Genomic DNA, 21,874 nt, shown 5'->3' on the forward strand with positions numbered 1-21,874 from the left:
CCTCCTGCACTCTTCATTGAACCCCCAGCTTGATGGTAATGGTAAAGTAGGGGATATGCTGGGCCATGAGGTTACAAATTGGGTTCAAGTACAATTCTGCTGCTGCTGCTGGCCCACAGCGCCTCATGGATGCCCTGTTTGGAGTTGCTAGCTCTGTTCAAAATCTATCCCATTTAGCACGGTGGTAGTGCCACACAACACGATGGAGGGTATCCTCAATGTGAAGATGGGACTTTGTTCCCACAAGGACAGTGCGGTGATCACTCCTACCGTTGCTGTCTTAGACAGATGCATCTGGTACAGGTAGATTGGTGAGGACAAGGTAATGTAGATCTTTTCTTCTTGGTGGTTCCCTCACCACCTGCTGCAGGCCCAGTGTAACAACTGTGTCCTTTAGGACTCAACCAGCTCAGACTACCCATTTTATTAGTAATTGTCATGATTCACAGCCACCTTTTATCGTGCAGTCCAAGAAGTAGAAGGATGTGGCTGCCTATGAATGTTTACAAGAGTGCCTGTGAAAAATCCTGAGATTCTTCTATCGCAAGATCATGGGCAGAATTTTCCGTTTGACGTGCGGGGGTACAGGCCGCACACGTCCATGAGTAAAATGCTGCGTGGTGACATTTCGCTGAGCGGGTGCGTGATGAAGTCTGATACATGCCCACCATACATTAAGGGGCCACTTAATCAACGCTGATTTTTTGGCGCCCGTGTGATCATCGGGTCGGCGCACGGGCACAACGGGCAGGCAGGTAGGAGACACTTGTATTAACCTCATCCACGGGCGGGATAAGAGGGCTCAGTGGGGTCGTGAATCTGCTCTGTGAAGTATTTATTGGTGGAAGTCTTTCAAACTTGCCTGTGTGATCTGCAGTACTTCAGAACGCATACCAGCTGCATTTTCTGGACTCTTAACCTTCAGGGCAGCACTCTGCAGCAAGGAATCTTTTCCAAGCCTAGAGGTTTCAGAAAGCCTTCCTTTAGCCTGGGTATGGGATCTGATCTGTCCACTGGAGGCTGCTCCTCTGAGGAGGAAGGGAGGGCTAGAAGGGGCAGAAGGCCAGGACTGGACAACCAGCCTCCAGGGGAGCCACCTTTGGGAGTACAGTTGCAGGCACAAGGGGTGCAGGGCCAAGAGGTAGTCCAAGGTGGAAGGGGCTGCAGAAGACGCCACTATCCTGCTGCCAGGGTATACAGGCAGCGAAGCAGCTACCTCAAAATGTCTGAGGTGCAGTGCCAAAGGAGGCTCCATCTCTCAAGGGAGACAGTCAACTATATCTGTCAGATGATTGGACCTGAGATCTCCCCTAACTGTGTGGGCAGACACCCCATGCCAGTGGCTCTAAAGGTCACAGCTGCCCTCAATTTCTATGCCCCTGGCTCCTTCCAGGGCTCGGTGGGTGATCTTTGTGGTGTCTCCCAATCAGCTGTCCACACTTGTGTCAAGCAGGTCACAGACGCTCTGTTTAGACGTGCATTGACCTTCATCCACTTCTGTCGCAATCAGGCAAGCCAGACACAGCGAGCCAGAGGCTTTGCTGCCGTTGGTGGCTTCCCCCTCATCCAGGGTACAATCGACTGTACATACGTGGCCATCAAGGCACCAGCGGTTGAGCCCGGTGCCTTTGTCAATAGGAAGGGCTTCCACTCCATGAACGTGCAGATAGTGTGTGATCACAGGATGCAGATCCTGCAAACCTACACAGGGCACCCAGGCAGCTCCCACAACACCTACATCCTCAGACACTCCCAGGTGACGGGGCTCTTCAGTGCGCCAGTTCGGCTGGATGGGTGGCTGCTGGGTGACAAGGGCTATCCCCTCAGAAGGTGGCTTATGACCCCTCTCCTCCATCCAAGAACAGAGGCTGAGCAGTGGTACAGTAGGAGCCATACCTCCACAAGGGCTGTGGTGGAGAGAACCATCGGTCTTCTCAAGATGCGCTTCCGATGCCTGGACCGTTCAGGGGGTGCACTCCAGTACCCCCCAGATCATGTGTCACTGATAGTGTTTACATGCTGCGGTCTCCACAATCTTGCGCTGGATTGGGGGGGATGCAGGGGACGATGAAGGCGTAGACGCAGTGGCTGCAGCTGCACACGATGAGTCCAGCAGTGGCTCAGAGGATGAGCGTGCACAGGGAAATGCTGAGGGGGTAGACACTGACCGGGCATACTCCAGGGAGGCAGGGACATCAGGGAGGCTTTAATCCAACAAACCTTCAGCTAGCCCAACACAGATGGTCCTCCAGGACAAGCCTGGGCTGTAGTCTCCATACTTGACACCTAAGTGCAAAATCTGCCTGGTCAGCAACATTAACTTTGGGCCTTGTACATAAAGTTGAATGTTCAATAAATCACTCATTACACTTCTGTTAAACATACACTTGCAGAAGAAATGAGGCATCCTCAGCCATGGTCACACATCTGGCATTTAATGTATGAAGCAGAAGTTATCACAAATAGAAAACAATAGTGTAAACATCCAAAAAGAAATCATAAAGACCTCATTGCGGGCCAACACAAAGCACTAGTGATAACCCTGTGGTGTGCCTAAGCTGCCTTATGTTTTCATTTCCGGGTGCTATGTCTTGGTGCTGCCCCATTGCTTGGAGTGGCATCTGAGACAGCCTGCTGACTCTGCTGTTCTGTTGGCCTCGATGACCTTGGCGGTCGTCTGCTGGGCCCTGGAGCCTGTGCTGGCCCCACCTGAGAGGGAACTGCCTGTTCCACAGCTGGCATCTCCCCAGCTGTCGCAGTTTCACCAGATGATACAGTCACTGGCTGAAGGGCGGAGGAGCTGCTGCCCTCATCTGGAGTGCCCTGAGAGGAGCCCGCAGAGATGACAGGCAGCTGCTACGCTGATGTGAGGTCGCTTTTGACCTCCCTGCTCACTGTGGATGGATGGGCACTGAGCTGGGAAACTTGATGCCCACACCATCTCCCACACTGGCACTGACCAGCTGAGGTCAATGCTGATGTGTGGGCTTGCTGGTCAGAGCACATCCCCAGGACGCCCTGGCAGGTCTCCCAGAGGAGTCTTTCCACGAGAGTCGCCACTGTCTCCATGGAGGACGCATGGCGCTCAGACATGTGGCTCGTTGCTTCAGCGAGCGTCCGCCTAGACTCCTCCACCACGGACACCAAGCCAAGCACAGCCTATGTATCTCACCCAGTTGCTCCCGCACACCCGGCCACATTTCCTGCACCTACAGCAACATGGACGACTCCAGAGGCACATCATCAGGCACCAACTGAGCATGTGCCTGGTCCCCTGGTTCCTCCGACTGCTGGAACCATGGGCACTCTCTGTCTCTGCCAGCTCCTCCAGCGACTGTGAAGTGCCCTCACCACTGTGCCCCGGGACACTAGCTGTTGTTCTAACTCCCACCGAGGTACTAGTATCTGTGTTGGTGCCTACCTGGCAGAAATGGTGTGACACTGGTGAGACTTCAGGCCCCTCAGGTGTGAAAGGGGGCCTCTGCTACTCCTCCTTCTGGCCATGCTTTGATGATGCTGAAAGGAAGAACAAGGACAGTGGATCAGTTAATATGGAGACAATGACAAAGTTCATTCCTGTCCCCCAGCTCAATCTTCCATAACCAATGGCCCAGCAATGTTGCAACAATAACTAATCACAGAATCACAGTGCAGAAGAGGCCCTTCGGCACATCGAGTCTGCACTGACACGTGAAGAACACCTGACCTACCTACCTAATCCCATTTACCAGCATTTGGCCCATAGCCTTGAATGTTATGACATGCCAAGTGCTCATCCAGGTTATTTTTAAAGGATTGAGGCAACCCACCTCCACCACCCTCCCAGGCAGTGCATTCCAGACCGTCACCACCCTCTGGGTAAAAGGGTTTTTCCTCAATTCCCCCTAAACCTCCTGCCCCTCACCTTGAACTTATGCCCCCTTGTGACTGATCCTTCAACTAAGGGGAACAGCTGCTCCCTATCCACCTTGTCCATGCCCCTCATAATCTTGTACACCTCGATCAGGTCACCCCTCAGTCTTCTCTGCTCCAACAAAAACAACCCAAGTTTATCCAACCTCTCTTTATAACTTAAATGTTTCATCCTAATGTAACAATCATCAGTGCTATGGTTGTTAGGAGGACAATGCTGACCTCACTGTTGGCTTTAAATATCTGACCTTGGCACCCCAGCCTCACCGACACCAGTTGACCTGGGTGCATGGTGCCTCGCCAGCTCAAGGGCCTCCTGCTCGAAGCAGCTCAATATGGAGAGCTGTGCCGGGCCACCTCCATCCCTCACTCGGCCGTGTTATGAGCATTCCTCTCCTGAACATGAGAGAAGAGCGTTGATTGATAGTGTAAATTGCAAGTGGACTCTGTTCACGCATGGCCCACCTCAACCAGAGTGGGAAATATCAGGGCTCCAGAGCCTCCTCACCCCGCTGCTGCCGAGCACTCACACAAAGATGCTGGGCAACAAGGCAGTTATCAGAAAAACGAGGGGCGCATTGGCACCCCGCTGGCCTACCCTCCAGCCTGGCCTGCATCTCTGACCTACCCTCCAGCCTGGCCTGCACTTCTGGCCTACCCTCCAGCCTGGCCTGCTCTTCTGGCCTACCCTCCAGCCTGGCCTGCATCTCTGGCCTTCCCTCCAGCCTGGCCTACTCCTCTGGCCTACCCTCCAGCCTGGCCTGCATCTCTGACCTACCCTCCAGCCTGGCCTGCATCTCTGGCCTACCCTCCAGCCTGGCCTGCTCCTCTGGCCTACCCTCCAGCCTGGCCTGCTCCACTGGCCTACCCTCCAGCCTGGCCTGCACTTCTGGCCTACCCTCCAGCCTGGTCTGTTCACCCGAACCCTCCTGCTGCAGCCTGGAACTGGCCATTGTGAGCAACCTACAGGAGGCTGCCAGGCCTTCTTTTAAACAGGCTGCTGGGCTGTCATGGGACCCAGGGGTCTGTGCACGCCCACTGCCGCCCACCCACTCCCGCTATCCACGGGAGTTGAGAAATATGCTAGGTGGGCCTTAATTGGCCGGCCCATGTAAAATGGCGGCACGGACCCGACCGCAGGCAGCAATCGGGCCCATGCCCGCCGGCACCCACTCCCACTCCCCGCCAAACGGAAAATCCTGGCCATGAATGAGGATTATCTTTACTTAAAAATCGTATCTCACACAATAAATTCCCAAGAGTTGACTTGTCTGCAATCTCATTGCATCCTCAGAAAATCTCATGTGTCCCTTCACCAATATTACCTCAATCAAAGCTGTTCCTGCCCTGGACAAATCAATAAAGTTAATATTAATTAAACAAGTAAGAGATAAAAGAATAAAATTTTAAGAGAACAAAATCTTCATGCACAAACCCTCTTTCTGTCTTTCCCAATGACAGTTGTTCCTGTTAAACAAATGGCAAGTTTACATAAATTGCAAAAGTCTGAATTTATCCATTTATGTGCCTCAGTAAAATTGATGTGTTAGGCCCTCTTTGCCAATCAATGTGCTAAACCTTTTTTTCAAAGTGTGAAAATTGCCTAGTAACCAATTCGAGGCTTTTTCACTTCACCAGGTGCTAGGGTTCAAACACTTTTGACAATCAATATGACAAGTGCTTTTGTTTAGCTGTGAAAACCCCCTCATCAGGTGCTAACTCTCCAGCTTTGCAAAGCGAGAGGACACAGTTCATCTAGTGCCTCTAGCTAAAAGGCAAATGTTAATTGCTCATCTCTGTTTTACATACTACACAGTAATATCATTAATCTGTTTTCAAAGGTCCATTTGGAAAAGATTTTTAAATTAGTTTTAAAATAAGATTTCTTGGTGCACTAAATCCTGTTCCAGAGCGACCAGCTCCTGGCAAAAAATTTAAGGGAGACTTTGGCATCGACGGGAATTTGTAAGAACTGAGGAGAGGGGAGGAAAGGTGTGCTGGCAGAACAGAGGGTATGAGGGGGTGGGGGGTGCTGCCAGGGGGTGGGGGGGGGGTGCAGAGGTAGTTGTGGGGGGGGTTGCAGAGATAGCAGAAGGGTACTCCAAGAGCTGTGGGAACAGGGGGTGGGGTGCTCCCAGAGCTGTGAGAACAGGGGGAGGGGGTAATCCCAGAGCTGTGAGAACAGGGGGAGGGGCTGTTCCCAGAGCTGTGAGAACAGGGGGAGGGGCTGTTCCCAGAGCTGTGAGAACAGGGGGAGGGGGTCTCCTAGAGCTGTGAGAACAGGGTGAGGGGGGCTCCCAGAGCTGTGAGAACAGGGGGAGGGGGGCTCCCAGAGCTGTGAGAACAGGGGGAGGGGGGCTCCCAGAGCTGTGAGAACAGGGAGAGGGGCTGTTCCCAGAGCTGTGAGAACAGGGGGAGGGGCTGTTCCCAGAGCTGTGAGAACAGGGGGAGGGGGTCTCCTAGAGCTGTGAGAACAGGGTGAGGGGGGCTCCCAGAGCTGTGAGAACAGGGGGAGGGGGGCTCCCAGAGCTGTGAGAACAGGGGGAGGGGGGCTCCCAGAGCTGTGAGAACAGGGAGAGGGGGTAATCCCAGAGCTGTGAAAACAGGGTGAGGGGGTAATCCCAGAGTTGTGAGAACAGGGGGTGGGGGTAATCCCAGAGCTGTAAGAACAGGGGGAGGGGGTGCTCCCAGAGCTGTGAGAACAGGGGTAGGGGATAATCCCAGAGCTGTGAGAACAGGGTGAGGGGGTAATCCCAGAGCTGTGAGAACAGGGGGAGGGGGTGCTCCCAGATCTGTGAGAATGGTGGGTGGGGGCGGAAGGTGCTACCAGAGCTGTGGAAGCTGGGGGAGGGGCACTGGAAGTGCTTCCAGAGGTGTGAGAATAGCGGGAGGTGTGGAACTGTGGGAATGGAGAGTTGGCAGAGCCTTTCAGGCCACCAGAGAGAAGATCAATGATGAGAGTGTACTGCACATGTGCAAAGCTTAAACATCATGAATGTGTGGAAAATGTCATCCCAGCCTCAAACTACTCGGGACATGAGACAATTAGCCTAATTACAGGACAATCCTGTGAAATTTGGGATAGTTCGTCACCCTGTCCTGTACAGCCATTACCTCTGAGCTTGCTCTCCTACATTGAGTCCCATACTGGCAATATCTCAAATTTAAAATTCCCGTCCTTATTTTCGATTCCCTCCATGGCCTTGTACCTCCCTAGCTCTGTAACTTCCTCCAGTCATACAACCCTCCTTCTGAGAGCTCTGCGTTCCTCCAATTCCTGTCTTTTTGTGTGTCCCCAATTTTAATTATTCCCCCATTGGTGGCTGTGCCTTCAGTTGCGCAGATCCTAAACTCTGGAAATCCCTTCCTAAAGCTCTCCACCTCCCTGCCTTGCTTTCCTTCTTTAGGACACTCCTGAAAACCTACCCTTTTGACCAAGATTTTGGTCATTGGGCCTAATATCTCCTTATGTGGCTCAGTGTCATACTTTGTTTTATAATGTTCCTGTGAAATGCCTTAGGATGTTTCAATATGTTGATGGTGCTATATAAATATAAGTTGTTGTTGTATGTCTAAGAAACTGGTTTCATGCATTGGTATCAAATTCCTGTGTCCAGCATTTTAACAAAGTCATTAAATCTTGCTAAAATAGTGCACAAAGGAATGTAACATGAATACTTTAACCATAACCCATTAAAAATAATGGACAGAGGAGTTTGAATTCATGAGTGTTGTGAGACTAATGTATCAATTTTGTCTTTTTGTGTCACCAAATAGTAGTTTTTTTGCAAGCAAATGCAGCCTTGAACAATTCACAGAGGAGTTGTTGGCTTGTGGCAAGACAGGAGAGAATTTATCTACTCAGCTAACTACAGCCAACATCATTGCATATTATACAGTGAATCACACCAGTGTGCATCTAGTTATTGATGGAGCATACATTTGCAAAGACATTGTCCATGTCTTGCTTCAACAGGCACAGAGCCTGCTGTGTACGATTTCTGGAATTCGCTGAGGGGGAGGGAAGAAATTATAATGGCTATTAAGCATCTTTTGTGCCTGACATGCTCTCTCATCAGTCTTCAATGTCTCACAAGTTTGTGGTAGAGATTGTGTTGGATCTGGCAACAGGTGAGAGTTTTTCCACATTAGATTGAAGACTGATTGTGTGTTTTAATATGGGCTGACATTTTTCAGAAAACATTTTGTGACAGCTCTAGGGATAATTATTACGTATTTCCATAGTGGTTACATCAACACTCCAGATCATCATCCCTGATAAATATTACTTCAGGAAAGGTTTTGTTACAGGAGGAAAAATAGAATACTTTGTATCTAACATAACCCAATGATAAAATGTGTTTGGTGATTTATACCAGTTGTGCAGGTTTGTGTACATGAATTTTCTTCTGTGAGAGTGGAGTGTGAACAAATGTACAAATTAAACTGTCCCTGACTGACATGCTATTTGTGGTGATGGCAGCCTTCAGGAGTAGGCCACTCAGCCCTTCAAGCCTGATCCGCCAGTCAATATGATCATGGCTGATCTGATTTTAACCTCAGCTCCAAATTCCTGCGTACCCTCAATAACCTTTCATCCCCTTGCTTATCAAAAATCTATCTACCTCTGCCTTCAAAATATTTAAAGATTCTGCCACCACCGGCTTTTGAGGAAGAGAGTTCCAAAGACTTCCAGCCCTCTGAGAGAAAAAATTTCTCCTCATCTCTGTCTTAAATGGGTGTGTCCCCTAGTTCTAGACTGTTCCACAAGAGGAGACATCTTTCCCACATCCACCCTGTCAAGTCCTCTCAGGATCATAAAGGTTTCAATCAAGTCGCTTCTTACTCTTCTAAACTCCAGTGATTACAAGCCTAGCCTGTCCAGCTTTTCCTCATTAGACAACAAGTCCATTCCGGGTATTAGCCTCGTAAACCTTCTCTGAACTGCTTCCAATGCAGTTACATCGTTCCTTAAATAAGGAGACCAATACTGCACACAGTACCCCAGGTGTGGTCTCACCAGTGCCCTGTATAACTGAAGCATAATCTCCTTACTTTTGTAATCAATTCCCCTTGCAATAAACAAAAAACATTCTGTTAGCTTTTCTACTTACTTGCTGTACCTGTATATTAACTTTCGTAATTCATGCACTAGCACACCCAGATCCTTCTGCATCTCAGAGCTCTGCAATCTCTCACCATTGAGATAATATGCTTCTTTTTTATTCTTCCTGCCAAAATGGACAATTTCACATTTTTCTACACTATACTCCATTTGCCAGATCTTTGCCCACTCACCTAACCTATCTATGTCTGTTTATAGCCTCCTTATGCCCTCTTCACAACTTACTTTCTTGCCTAAAAGCAAAATACTGCGGATCCTGGAAATCTGAAACAAAAACAAAAATAGCTGGAAAAATTCAGCAGGTCTGACAGCATCTGCAGAGAGGAACACAGTTAACGTTTTGAGTCTGTATGACTCTTCATCAGAACTCTTCATCATGCTTTCATCTGGACCTGGAAAAATTTATTAATTTTGCTTCCAATTTCCACCCCTTCATCATTTTCACATGTCCATCACTGACACTTCCCTTCCCTTCCTTGACCCCTCTGTCTCAATTTCTGGTGATAGTTTGTCCGCCAAAATTCATTACAAGCCTACCAACTCCCACAGCTACCTCAACTACAGCTCCTCACACCCCACTTCTTGTAAGGATTCCATCCCATTCTCTCAGTTCCTTCGCCTCTGTCGCATCTGTTCTGATAATGCCACTTTCCAAAACAGTTCCTCTGACATGTCTTCCTTCTTCCTTAACCGAGGTTTTCCACCCACGGTGGCTAACAGGGCCCTCAACGTGTCCGGCCCATCTCCCTCACACCTTCATCTCCCTCCCAGAACCATGATAGGGTTCCCCTTGTCCTCACTTATCACCCCACCAGCCTCCGTATTCAAAGGATCATCCTCCGCCATTTCTGCCAACTCCAGCATGATGCCACCACCAAACACATCTTCCCTTCACACCCCCTGGTGGCATTACGCAGGGATCGTTCCCTCTGGGACACCCTGGTCCACTCCTCCATCACCCCCTACACCCCAACCTCCTTCCACAGCACCTTCCCATGCAACCGCAGAAGGCGTAACATCTGCCCCTTTACTTCCCCCCTCCTCACCGTCCAAGGGCCCAAACACGCCTTTCAAGTGAAGCAGCACTTCATTTGCACTTTCCTCAATTTAGTCTACTGCATTCGCTGCTCCCTCTACATTGGAGAGACAAAACGCAAACTGGGTGACCGCTTTGCGGAACTTCTTCGGTCTGTCCGCAATCATAACCCAGACCTCCCTGTTGCTTGCCATTTCAACACACCACCCTGCTGTCATGCCCACATGTCCATCCTTGGCCTGCTGCAATGTTCCAGTGAAGCTCAACGCAAACTGGAAGAACAGCACCTCATCTTCCAACTATGCACTCCACAGCCTTCCGGACTTAACATTGAGTTCAACAACTTCAGATCATGAACTCTCTCCTCCATCCCCACCCACTTTCCAATCCCCCTTTTTCCAATAATTTTTTAAATATATTTTTCTTTTCCCACCTATTTTTAAATTTATTTCGATCTATCGTTTTATCTCCACCTTTTAACCCCTATCAATCCCTTCCCCCCACCCCGCCCCCAATAGGGCCATCAGTCACTTGCTTGTCCTGCTTTCTACCCTTAATGTCACCATTAGCACATTCCTTAGATAATATCACCACCGTCAACACCCCTTTGTCCTTTTGTCTATGACATCTTTGGCAATCTCTTCTTTGCCTCCACCTATCACTGGCCCTCTATCCAGCTCTACCTGTCCCACCCCCCTCTACCAGCTTATATTTCACCACATGCCTATATTTCCTTAGTTCTGATGAAGAGTCATATGGACTCGAAACGTCATTGCCACAGAAGGTTGTGGAGGCCAGGTCACTGAGTGTATTTAAGACCAAGATAGATAGGTTCTTGATCAAAGGTTACGGGGACAAGGCGGAAGAATGGGGTTGAGAAACTTATCAGCCATGATTGAATGGCAGAGCAGATTAGATGGGCCGAATGGCCTAATTTCTGCTCCTATGTCTTATGGTCTTATGGTTAACTGTATTCCCCTCCACAGATGCTGTCAGACCTGCTGAGCTTTTCCAGCTATTTTTGTTTTTGTTACTTTCTTGCTTATCTTTGTGTCATCAGTAAATTTAGCAGCCATACCTTCAGTCCCTTCATCTAATTCATTTATATAAATTGTAAAGAGTTGAGGCTATAACACTGATCCCTGTGGCACACCATTCATTACATCTTGCCAGCCAGAAAGTGACTCACCTATGTCTACTCTCTGTTTCCTGTTAGCTAGCCAATCTTCCATCCATGCCAATATGTTACCCCCTACACCATGAGCTTTTATTTTCCACAATAGCCTTTGATGTGGCACCTTATCAAATGTCTTCTAAAAATCTAAGTACAGTACATCCACCAGTTCCCCTTTATCTACAGCACATGTCACTTCCTCAAAGAACTCCAATAACTTGGTTAAACATAATTTCTCTTTCACAAAACCATTTTGACTCTGTCTGATTACCTTGAATTTATCTCTGCCCTGTTAAACCATCTTTAACAATAGCTTCTAACATTTTCCCTATGACAGATGTTAAGCTAACTGGCCTATAGTCTCCTGTTTCCTGTGTTGAGTATTGTCTAGCATGGTTCAGAAGCCCCATACTGGCCTGGCAGTCTCTGTCGCATTTTCTGCAGAGGAAGACAGTGGGCTGGGAAGCTATACAATTTGCTGGCATCTGTTTTCTCTGGGCCCTCTTCTCAGCCAGCTGAGTTTAAGGTGGTGGATGGGGTGCCAAATAAGTGGTCTGCTTTGTCTTGGATGGTTTCAAATTTATTGTTGTTGGGGCTGCACTCATTCCATTACACTCCTGCCTTGCGCTTTGTAGATGGTGGATAGGCTTTGGGGAGTCAGGAGGGGAATTACTCGCCGCAGAATTCCCAGCCTCTGACCTGCTCTTGTAGCCGCAGTATTTAAAAGGCTAGTCCAGTTCACTTTCTGGCAAATGGTAAACCCCAGGATGTTGATATTGGGGGATTCAGCCATGGTCCTGTCTTTGAACATCAACGGGAGATGGTTAGATTCTCTCATGTTGGAAATGGTCATTGCCTGACACTTCTCTGGTGTGTTACTTGCCACTTGTCAGCCCAAGCCTGGATATTGTCCTGGTCTTGCTGCATTTGGACATGGACTGTTTCAGTATCTGAGGAGTCGCGAATGGTGCTGAACTTTGTGCAATCATCAACGGACATCCCCACTTCTGACCTTATGATGGAAGGAAGGTCATTGATGAAGCAGCTGAAGATGGTTGGCCCTGAGGAACTCCTGCAGTGATGTCCTGGGACTTCAACAACCACAACCATTTTCCTCCGTGCTAAGTATGATTCCAACCAGTGGACAGTTTTTCCCGATTCCCATTGACTTCAGTTTTGCTTGGGCTCCTTGATGCCACACTCGGTCAAATGCTGCCTTGATGTCAAGGGCAGTCACTCTCACCCCACCTCTGGAGTTCAGCTCTTTTGTCCATTTATAGACCAAGGCTGTAATGAGTTCAGGACTTGAGTGGCCCTGGCAGAACTCAAACTGTGTATCAGTGAGCAGGTTATTGCTGACTAAGTGCTGTTTGATAGCACTGTCGACACCCCCTTCCATCACTTTGCTGATGATTGAGAATGAACTGATTGGCCAGTAATTGGCCAGGTTGGATTTGTCCTGATTTTTGTGGACAGGACGTACCCAGGCAATTTTCCACATGATCAGGTTGCTGCCTGTTGTTTGTAGCTGTACTTGTAGGTTGGTTAGGGGCACGGCTATTTCTGGAGTACAAGTCTTCAATCCTCTCGCCAGAATGTTGTTCGGGCCCATGGTCTTTTCAGTATCCAGTGAATTGAAGGACTGTCAAGACATTGACTACACATTCTGGTGTTCTGTTCCAGAGGCTAAGTACTCTGCAGAAAGAAATACTTCCTGCCTTGTTTCAATGTTTTTGTATATTATGTGGAATGTTCCTTGCTCTCTCTTCCCTGTCTAACTCAAATGGCTGAGTTTGATGAAACCGTAACTGTAGAGGGCGCAGTTCCTGCACATATGGCTGCACTGCCTGTGACTTCAAAGCCAGCGACTGAGTAGCTCTAATTATTAAAATACAGCAGATCTGGATGGAAGTCTCTCTGGATTAGGGTTAGCCCCAGTAGAAACAATCAAATGGCAGTCAGTAAACTCTGATTACAAAGTTTAACTTTGATATACAGTATTTCCCAGATTACAAACATTTTCTCATCTATTTACACTATATAACTTGCTGCTTTAGAATTTTTTAAAAGCTGATTGTGATATGAGAAATATCGAGAATGCCATGCGTGTAGTGAAACACAGTGTTATTTTGGCACCCTAAAATAACTGATCATCACCACTGCCAGATAGACTGTGGCTTGGAGACAGGAGCATCACGTGACAAGAACACAGGAGAGGATCGGCGAGGCTTGCGAGAGGGTGGGCTACAGATTGCAGAAGAGGTGACCAGCAGGAGCGTGGTGCCCAGATCTAGATCCAGATGTGTAAAAGCTTTCATCACCTCATGAGGTCTGACTAGGTAAGTATCCTGAAACATTTAGTTGTCAGCCATCACTCTTTCATCTCCCAGCATTCTCCTCAAATCTCCACCTCAACAGACATCATTCACACTCGCCCTCACCTTACTGCCCTCTTGTCCCTATTCCTCATAGTCGCCCTCTACAAATGTCCACCCCCCACCCCCAGGACTCACTTTAATTCTCACACTCACAGCTCATTGTAAGAGAGCCCAATGAGAGGCAGAGAGTCATGGGGTGGAGCCACCCTGCCCATGATGGAGGAAGAAGCCCTGGAGATCGGCAGTTTGGTAGCAGTACAGGCAGTTGACGATGCCCAGCAACCTGGGGCTGAATTTTGCTAGCCCCGTGGTGGCAGGCTTAGAGGCAGGGGAGGTTGGGAAGATAAGCAACAGTTGCTCCTCAACACATTCCCGCTGACAGGGAACTTTCCCAGCAAGCTGGGAATTGGATCAGCTGCAAGATCCATGATGGCAGCCTACCAATTAAGGAATGTTTTGCGTTTATATAATGCTTATATAAGGCAGGTAGTGCTGGTGTCCCCAGAGGTCCTGCTCATTACCCAGTTTCCCGATTTTGGATATTGGTGAGGGTGATGGATCCTTGGAAGAGTGCAGCAAGAGCTAAGCTCGTGGCACCATGGGTGGCCCAGCTGTACTGGAGGGATGCAAGAAGAGTGGAAGGGCCCTACTGATAAGGGGATTCTTTAGTTAGGGGAACAGACAGGCATTTCTGCAGCCATCACCCTAGTGCTAGCATCAAGGATGTCACAGAGCTGCTGCAGGACATTTTTGTGGGGGAGGGCGAACAGCCAGAGGTCGTGGTTTACATTGGTACTGACAACATAGGTAGGAAGGGGGATGTGGTCCTGCAATCGGAATTTAGGGAGCTAGGCAGAAAATTACCAAGCAGGACCTCTAAAGTAGTAATCTCTGGATTACTCCCAGTACCACGTGTTAGTGAGTACAGAAATAGATAGATAGATAGATGATTGCATGGCTGGAAATATGGTGCAAGAGGGAGGGCTTTAGATTCCTGGGACACTCTGACTGGCTCTGGGGGAGATGGCACCTGTACAAGCCTGATGGGTTGCATCTGAACAGAGCCGGGACTGAGTGCCTTAAGGGGCGGTTTGCTGGTGCTGCTGGGGAGGGTTTGAACTGACTAAGTAGGTGTGTGGGAACCAGGAGAGAAAGTCGTACAAGGGTGCATGGAATGCTGGGTGAGGCAGGTAATACTAAAATAGAGAATAGTAAGTTAATAGATCTAGTTGAAGGGAGAAACTAATGAAGTTTAAATCAGGGTTACACTGCATTATATGAATGCATGGAACATAGGTAATAAAACTTGGGAGTTATAGGCACAGATTGCCTTTTGGGATTATGATGTTGTGGCGATAACGGAGACCTGGTTAAGGAAGGGCAGATCTGGGTGTTAAGTGGTTACATGGTGATCGGAAAAGATAGGAAAGGGAAAAAGGGTGGCATCCTCGGTTAAGGAGAGTTTTTTTATATTCATTCTTTCACCTACTGTTTTTCCCACCAACTTTTGGTTCCAGTCTATCCAGCTAGGCCAGCATTTATTGCACATCCCTGATTGCCTTTGTTCAGAGGGTATTTAAGAGTCAGCCACATTGCTGTGGGTCTGGAGTCACATGTAGACCAAACCAAGTAAACTGAGCAGATTACCTTCCCTAAAGGGGCATTAGTGAACCAGATGGGTTTTTACAACAATCAGCAATGGTTTCATGGTCATCATTAGACTTTTAGTTCCAGATTTTTATTGAATTTAAATTCCACCATCTGCCCAGGTTCCCAGAGTCTCTGGATTACTAGTCCAGCAACAATACCACTACACCAACACCTCCCCACTGCAGTATTGGAAAAAGAGGATATGTCAGATGATTCAAGGACAGAATCGCTTTGGCTAGAGCTAAGGAATAAGAAGGGTGCAATTACATTGCTCGGTTTAATATATAGACCACCAGCTAGTGAGAAGGATATAGAGGAACAAACCTGCAAGGAAATTACAGACAGGCGTAAACATCATAGAGTAGTTATACTGGGGGACTTTAATTACCTGTATATAGATTGGGATAGTGGTAGTGTAAGGGGGAGTGAGGACAAATGTTCCTAGATTGTGTTCAGGAGAATTTCCTACCGCAGTATGTGTTTAGCAAGAAAGGAGGCACTGCTAGACCTGGTTCTTGAGAATGAAATCAAGTGACAGTGGGGGAACATTTAGGGCACAGTGATCATTGCATCTTAAGGTTTAGGATGATGGTGGAAAATTACATTGGTCAATCCAGAGTAAGAATAATCAACCTGCGGAGAACAGACTTTAATGGGCAAGACTTGAGCTGGGCCGGATAAACTGGAACCAAAGGTTGGCAGGAAAAACAGTATCTGAGCAATGGGCTACCTTCAAAGAGGAGATGGTTTGGGCACAGTCAAGGTATGTTCCCTCAAAAGGGAAGAGTAGGACAAACGAATCAGAGCTCCCTGGATGACAAAGAAGATAGAAATTAAGTTAAAGAAGAAAAAGTGCGCTTATGAGAATTGACAGGATGCAAATACAATTGAGAACCAAGCTGAATACAGGAAGTTCAAAAGTTATGTGAAAAAGCAAATATGAGGAGCAAAGAGGAATCATGAAAAAAGACTGGCAGCTAACAGCAAAGGAAATCCCAAAGTATTCTATAAGCACATCAATAGTAAAAGGGTGTAAAAGGATGAGTAGGGCCGATTAGGGACGATAAAAGGGATTTACACATAGAGGCAAAAGGTATGGTTGAGGTGTTACATGAATAATTTGTATCTGCCTTTACCTACAAGATAAGTGCTGCCCAGGTCATGGCAGAAACTCAGTCACGAGAATGGTTTAAAATTGATTTGGAGGAGGTATTGGATAAGCTTCTTTACTTAGAGTTGATAAGGCACCGGGACCGGATGAGATGCGTCCAAGAATATTGAAGGAAGTGAGAGTGGAAATTGCAGAGGCACTGGAAATAATCTTTCAATGTTCCCTGGATTTGGGGGAGGTATCAGAGGACAGGAGAATTGCAAACATTACGCCCTTGTTCAAAAAAGGTTTTAAAGATCTGCCCTGCAATTACAGACCAATCAGTTTAACTTCGGTGGTGGGGAAACTTCTGGAAACAATTATTTGGGATAGAATTAATAGTCACATGGAAAAATGTGGATTGATTCGGAAGAGTCAGCATGGATTTGTTAAAGGAAAATCATGTCTAACTAACTTGCTGGAGTTTTTTGAAGAGGTAACAGAGATGGTTGATGAGGGCGAGGCCATTGATGTTCTGTGTATGGACTTCCAAAAAGCATTCAATATAGTGCCACACAACAGACCTGTGAAGGAAGTTATAGGTTATAGAATAAAAGGGACAGTAGCAACATGGATACAAAATTGGCTGAAGAATAGGAAACAGAGAGTAATGGTTAATGAGTATTTTTTGGGCTGGAAGAAGGTTTGTAGTGGAGTTCCCCAGGGGTCGATATTGGGATCCTTGCTTTTCCTGATATATATTAATGATCTAGATCTTGGTGTGCAGGGGACAATTTCAAAGTTTGCAGGTAACACAAAACTTTGAAGAATTGTAAACTTTGAGGAAGGCAGTGTGGAACTTCAAAAGGACATTGACACATTGGTGGGTAGGTAGGCAGCAGATGAACTTTAATGTGGAGAAGTGTGAGGTGATACACCTTGGTAGAAAGAACATGGAGGGACAGTATAAAATAAAGGATACTATTCTAAAGGGTGTGCAGGAGCAGAAAGACCTGGGTATATATGTACATAAGTCATTAAAGATGGCAGGACAGGTAGAGAGAGCTGTTACTAAAGCATATAGTATTCTAGGCTTCATTAATAGGAGCATAGAGTACAAGAGCAGGGAGGTTATGATGAACTTATATTAGACACTGGTTAGACCTCAGCTGGAGTATTGCGTACAGTTCTAGATGCCACACTACAGGAAGGATGTGAACGCATTGGAGAGAGTGCAGAAGAGGTTTACGAGAATGGTTTCAGGGATGAGACACTTCAGTTACGAGGAAAGATTGGAGAAGTTGGGACTGTTTTCCTTAGAGAGGAGAAGGTTAAGAGGAGACTTGATAGAAGTTTTCAAAATCATGAGAGGTCTGGACAGAGTAGATAGGGAGAAACTGTTTCCGCTCATAAATGGATCGAGAACCTGAGGGCACAGTTTTAAAGTGTTTTGCAAAAGAAGCAAATGCGAGGTGAGAAAAAACAATTTCACACAACGGTAGTTAGGGTTTGGAATGCGCTGCCTGGAAGTGTGGTGGAGGCAGGCTTAATTGGGCATTGGATGATTATTTCAATAGAAACAATATGTAGGGTTACAGGGAAAAGGCAGGAGATTGGCACTAAGTTAAAATATTTAGAGAGCCGGTGCAGACACAATGGCCTCCTTCTACACCATAATAATTTTCACAACATCACAAAGCAATTTACAGCCAATGAGGCATTTTTGAGGTGTTGTCACTGTTGTAATATAGGAAATATGGCAGCCAATTTGCGCATAGCAAACTCCCATAACAATGACCAGATAATCTATTGTGATGTTGCTTGAGGAATAAATATTGGCCAGAACACCAGGGATTATCCCCCTACTCTTCTTCAAAATAGTACAATGGGATATTTTACATCTTTCCAAACAGGCAGAAGGGCCACATTTTAATCTCTCATCTGAAAGGTGGCACCTCTGACAAGTGCAGTACTCCCTCAGTGCTGCATTGGAGTGTCAGCCTTGATTTTTGTCCTCATATCCTGATGTTGGACTTGAATCCAGAACTTGTGACTCAGAGGGGAGAGTGCTGTCCACTGAGGTACAGCTGACAAAACACCATCAAAGCTGAAAAGTCCTCAATTAGAGGTGATCTAGCAGCCCCTCTGGCGTTCTAGTACTGGCGGAGTGGCCCCTGCAAGGTTTCCTTTGAGCTGCAGCTCTGTATCCTTCCCCTCTGCCCTGTGTAGGTTGTACCTGCGGAGAAGGCAGCTGCTGTTGGTGTTTTTTCTGTTCCTGCTGCTGGTGTCGATGCTACTGGTCCTACTGCCCCCTTCAGAGGTCAATATCATGGGTTGAATTTTACAGGCCACCAGCGCTGGACCCAAATATTAAGGTGCTGTACCATCAGCACAGTGCCCACCACTGCCCACCAACCTCTGCTGTCAGGGGAGGCATTAGGTGGGCTGCCTGCCTGTGGCCAAATTAAGGCCCTTAAGTGGGCATGCCCCTTTCCCAAGTCCCTTGTGTGAATCGGAGACCGTCCCCCCAGTATCCCGCCCCCCCGGCCTCTCTCCTGCTTCCCCATGTTCACCTCCACCCCCCACTCCTGTCTAATATTCCCCCACCCCCTTGGGGCACGCCAACCCAGTCCTAGCAAGATCATGGGCTTACATGACTGGGTCGCTTCTGGATCATTTGCAGCTTCTTGGACCAAGACCTCCTTCCAAGAGAACCTGGTGCACATATGCTGCCACTGGCCACCATAGAATGATAACGGCATAGAAGGGTGTGATTCAGCCTATCGAGACCCTGCTAGTTCTCTGTGGAGCAATCCAATCAGACGCATTCCCCCACTCTATCCCTGTAGTCCCATAAGTTTATTTGTCTTAATAGCCCATCCAATTTACTTTTGAAACCATTGATCGTTTCTGCTTCCAGCACCGTCATAGACAGCGAATTCCAGGTCATTATCACTCACTGCTTAATAAAGCTCTCCCTCACATTCCACTTACATCTCTTGCCCAAAACTTTAAATCTGTGTCCCCCTCAGCCTTGTACCATCATTTAATGGGAAAAGCTTTTCTTTGTTTACCTTAACTAAACCTGTCATAACCTTGTACACCTCTATCAAATCTCCCCTCAATCCTTTTTACTCCAAGGAGAACAACCCCAGTTTCTCCATCCTAAACTTGTAGCTAAAATCCCCCATCCCTGGAACCATTCTGGTAGATCCCCTCTGCACCCTCTCAAGGACCCTCACATCCTTCCTGAAGTTTGGTAACCAGAATTGGACACAATATTTTAGTTGTAGTCTAACCAGAGATTTGTAATAGTTCAGCATAACTCCTCTGCTTTTGTGCTCAATACCTTTATTTATGAAGCCCAAAATCACATATGTCCTGCCAAATTCAAAGATCAATGCATATGAACCTCCAAGTCTGTCTTTTTTTTTTAGAATTGTTTTTAGAATTGTGCCATTAAGTCTAAACTGTCTCTCCCTATTCCTTCTGCTGAAGTGCATCTCCTCATGCTTCCTCTCTTAAATTGCATCTGCCACTTGTCTGCCCTTTCTGCTAGGCTGAAGGGCAGCTAGGTCATCACAGCCTGAATTTCCTCACCTCAAGCTCTTTTCAGGCATCTGCTAGGGACAACTGCAGGATTTCACAATCTGCAGCCCACAAGCCCATTGCTGAATCACAGACACCCATGTATGCCAAGGCTTCCCAATATGTGCACTTTGACACAGATGAAGCCAGTGAGATTTACTTTTGCTGAAGCTCTTGTTTTTGGCTCTTCCAGGACCTCAATCTCTCCCATCAGTGAGGGACCAAAACTGGGCACAGTCTCCTGGATCTGGCCATACCAGGGTCTTTTATAAGGCAGGTATCATATTTCTAATTTTGTATTTTTATTCTTATATCTAAGTATTCTAACAATTTATCCTAGCATCTATTTGTCTTATCTTGTGCAGTTATCATAGACCATAAGTACTGCTTGAACTATGACTTCTCTCATGATTCTCAGCGTTATTAGGATAACCCTGCATGAAATGCAGGCCGTTGGAATAATCACCACCAACCAAATGCATCATGCTGCATTTATCAAAGACTATATGCCACACATGGGGTCATCCCCCACTGTATCCAGCAATCTATTTTATCAGAATCACAGTTTCTACTCTAACCTCAGCAAACTTAAGGATTGTTTTCCCAATGCCTTCATCCAAGTCCCCACCCCCTGCCTACATTAAATAACCAATTTCATATTCATCTTAAAATTTGACGCAGGATGTAATCTAGCCCAAAAGTCATTGTTATGGTACCTTATCGTAGGTTTCTTTTGAAAATCAAGATACAAGTATCTATTAGCCTCCCATCATTGACCAATCTGTTCTTACCTCATCAAATGTTTGGCAAAGCTGGTAAGACATAATCTCCATGTCCAAAACCATGTTCAGATTTCCTAATAACCTCTGCTATTTTGAAATGATTGCACTGCATTTCACTGACAATCATTTCCAGGAGTTTGCCTGTAGCTGTCGTCAAACTAACTGGCCTATAGGTCCCCAGCAGAAAGTACTGGAAATACTCAGCAGGTCTGGCAGCATCTGTGGAAGGAGGAACAGAGTTAATGTTTCAAATCCAATAAGACTCTTCTTTGGAACTGGATGAGATGAAGGATGAATTGAAACTGTGGACAAGGACAGCTTTGAAATAGAGCGAGTCAATGCTGCTGGAGAGAGAAGTCAAACATGTACATGTGACGGTGCATGACCCTGAGTGTGGACACGAAATAGGAGCAGAAGGGTGCAGCAAGAACCGTTGTCCTAGGAACGTTGTATGCCTCGGAGATACCTAATCCTGGTTGGATTCAAAACATAATGGGACTTCAGTTGAGATCTGCACGGAATAAGTCAGAGCTGGAGATAGTCATTGAGGAATGAGATGTGGCTGTGAAAGTGAGTTTTGGTCAACACCTTATCAAACAGCAGGAGGGAAATGGAAAGTAATGAAGGTGAACTGGGTGAAAGAGACAAGCGGAAATCCTGTCGGAGAGAACAGCAGAATTTCTTCAAGGTAAACATTTCTGGAAGAGAAGTGACAATTGAATTAAACACTAAGATAAAATCAAAATACTGTGGACTCTGGAAACCTGAAATAAAAACAGAAAGCATTGGAAGAACTCAGCAGGTCTGGCAGCATCTGGAGAGAGAAGCATTTATGGAGGAAGCACTCCCAAGTTCAAAAGAACACTAGTAGTGGACTCGAAACGTTAATTCTGTTTCTCTCCACAGATGATGCCAGTTGACTTGCTGAGCTTTTCCAGCACTTCCTGTTTTTTTTTCAGACTTTCAGAATCTGCAGTATTTTACTTTTATTTTATTGCTTCCTCCATAAATGTGCACACATTACTGGCCTCTCTCCAAACCATGCAAACAGTTCCAATCCTCAATGAGCTGGTAAATATGTGAGCCAGGGCCTGGCATAACACAACCCTTATTTCTTCAATCCTTCAGAATCAATGTGA

The 21,874-nt window shown here is 46.9% G+C and overlaps 1 long non-coding RNA gene across 1 annotated transcript in view; it reads left to right on the top strand.

The window, feature by feature from the left end:
* LOC121276432 overlaps positions 1-20,226 on the top strand; it is a 74,198-nt gene extending 53,972 nt beyond the window's left edge. Inside the window, exons 4-5 of the long non-coding RNA XR_005942656.1 lie at positions 13,414-13,586; positions 20,147-20,226. This is a non-coding gene — a long non-coding RNA (uncharacterized LOC121276432). The remainder of the gene's footprint in view (positions 1-13,413; positions 13,587-20,146) is intronic.
* Positions 20,227-21,874: the final 1,648 nt, after the last annotated feature.

This window comes from Carcharodon carcharias, chromosome 3 (genome assembly GCF_017639515.1).
Source record: "Carcharodon carcharias isolate sCarCar2 chromosome 3, sCarCar2.pri, whole genome shotgun sequence".
Lineage (NCBI taxonomy): Eukaryota > Metazoa > Chordata > Chondrichthyes > Lamniformes > Lamnidae > Carcharodon > Carcharodon carcharias.